The 2,500-nt window shown below is 32.3% G+C and overlaps 1 long non-coding RNA gene across 1 annotated transcript in view; it reads left to right on the top strand.

Moving 5' to 3' along the window:
- The window catches only part of LOC119595162, a 3,426-nt gene extending 928 nt beyond the window's left edge, over positions 1–2,498 (top strand). The window contains exons 2-3 of the long non-coding RNA XR_005230688.1: positions 1,882–1,944; positions 2,449–2,498. This is a non-coding gene — a long non-coding RNA (uncharacterized LOC119595162). The remainder of the gene's footprint in view (positions 1–1,881; positions 1,945–2,448) is intronic.
- The last annotated feature ends 2 nt before the right edge of the window (positions 2,499–2,500 follow it).

The following is a 2,500-nucleotide window of genomic DNA, read 5'->3' as shown; positions in this document are numbered from 1 at the left end:
AACACGAAACTCCATACACGTACAGTTGCTGGATGAATGCTCTCGGAAAGCGATGTAAACTTTTGTGTGTGTGTGTGTTTGCTTTGAATAGTAAATATTTTTTGGGTTGTCACTGTAGTATCAGTATATATTGATTCTCAAGTTTACCGCGTCTAATATGTCTGAAAAATCGAAAGATCACTGCTACTTCAAATCTATCCAACTTTTTTTTTTTAGAATGCATTTAAGGCAACTAATTGTATATAAAGGATAATTACGCATTTCCATATAAAACCTCAGCAATAAAAGTGTACTCTCATTCATAAAAAGGTATAAAGAACATAGTATGAGGAAAATTAACATTACTTAAACAATTCTTTGAGATTTTCAAATTAGTTGAGTTGATAAATTTAAAACCCAATCAACTATTTTTAGAGATCTGGTAATATCTGACCCCATTTGAGTGTGTATGTGTGTGTTTATGTGTGTGTGTGTGTGTGAGTGAGTGAGTGTGTGTGTACATGTAAACACACTGACTGACAAGAATTCGAAAACAGAACTAAACAACTAGAACTTACGGCCAATTAAAGTCCAACTAAGAAATTGGTTTCAACAATTTTAATCTTAAGCACCTGTAAAATTCTTATTGTTATCCAAGTACCCTCTCTTGTTTGTGATAAACCAAAGAAAAAAGTGAATAACATTCGTTTACTACTTTTACTGAGAGGAAACAAGATTATATGCGCGCACACACACACACACACATATTCAATCGCAAGCACACACACACATATCTATCGACAAAGAGATATGTGTATTGAAATGCTAATACTGCTAGGATACTGGATAAGGGAGACTCAGGAAGTACATGCACCAAATCATATTCATGTGATCCAACCTGCAAGCAAATGTAAAAATGAACATAAAAAAAATGCAGACATAAAAAGATTAATCGTACAATTATGCAAAATTAAACATTTAGACACTAAGTAAAACAAAACAAACAAAAATTAAATAATTAGAACTAACAAAGAAATGCTTCAATAATCAAATATTTTTTCTACACAAAAACAATTTCCACAATATACATTATTCTATTCAAGAACCTAAATTTCACATTCAGTATATCATGGAGAAAATTCAGCTATGGCAAAACAGTAAAAAGACACTGATCTGCTTGTGCATGAATTTTAAAGCCATATAACATTTAAATCCTTTAAATTAACATCATGAACCATTAACGATACATACCACACTATTAGAAAAATGCTGTTCTAATCAATATTCACAGTTGTTAATAGTTTCAAAAAAAGGGAATCAAGGCAAAACACAAGCCCAAAGCCTGCCACAGTTCATAAAATGCTAGGCGTTGCCTCCGAAGGGGAAAACAAAAAACAGATGCCCAGAGACAAGTGTAGTGCATGAAAATTAAGAATACACGTCCAACAAAAGCAAGAAATACATAAAACAAATCTATATCACATATTGGCATAAAAAAAATCATTATATAATATATAACTCCTAAATACAGAGAATCAACACAAAATAATGTACATACGAAAGAAAGTTCTTGAAAAAAAAAATTATCATACATATATATACACATACGTACATACATTTATACAAAGGTTACACAAACACAGGTATGCATTTACATATATAAGAATACATATATGTGTATATATGTGTATATATGTATGTGTGTGTGTACACTTATGTACATATTTATATGTAGATATATTTATATAAATAGTTATATGAATTTATAAATGAATGTATACAAATATTTATTCATTATTAACTCAAGCGAACAGACACACAGACACATACACAGGATATATTCAAGCATATTCTTTCTTCGCGAAAGGATTAAATAAACATTATCTACGTTCCTTCCATCAGACTGGGCGTGCTTCTACTCCTGTCGGTGCTTTGGACGGCGCAAGGATTTCCTGCACGGAATGGGTAAGAGTCAAGGCTTGTTTTGTTAGTTCTGCTTAAAGTTGTAGGAGATTGGAGCACTAAAAATCAAAATATTAAAATAATTGTAGTAATGATAAGCAACATATTCATAACGATTATATTGAAATTATACCGGTAGTGGTAATAACCATGATATCACTGTAAAAGGAACAGCAATATCATTATTTACAATAAAAATAATATATATCATAACAGCAAATTATGCATTAATACTGATAGGAGGCCTATCATAACTATCCTACATTTTTTTCACATAATATTACGCATTCTATAAACAACTTTTGACATTGGAAATCGCTCAAAACACTCCACATCAAGGCTTACAAATATATATGAAGCATGAAAAGAAAATGTCGACTCAAGTAGGCCGTCATCATCTAAGTTTTCGTAGAACGTGTCTGCGACCAAGAGCAAAGTCTCGCTCACTTGCTGCGTTGTAAAACTGTGTCCGAAGGATGGCGAGATCTTTATGGCTACTCTTTGCAGTTGCGTCGGAAGACCAGGCGGTCCCCCAGGTTTAGGCAATCCATCTTTCACC

This window comes from Penaeus monodon, chromosome 35 (assembly GCF_015228065.2).
Source record: "Penaeus monodon isolate SGIC_2016 chromosome 35, NSTDA_Pmon_1, whole genome shotgun sequence".
Classification (NCBI taxonomy): domain Eukaryota; kingdom Metazoa; phylum Arthropoda; class Malacostraca; order Decapoda; family Penaeidae; genus Penaeus; species Penaeus monodon.
This window is presented reverse-complemented; position numbering and strand designations above follow the sequence as displayed.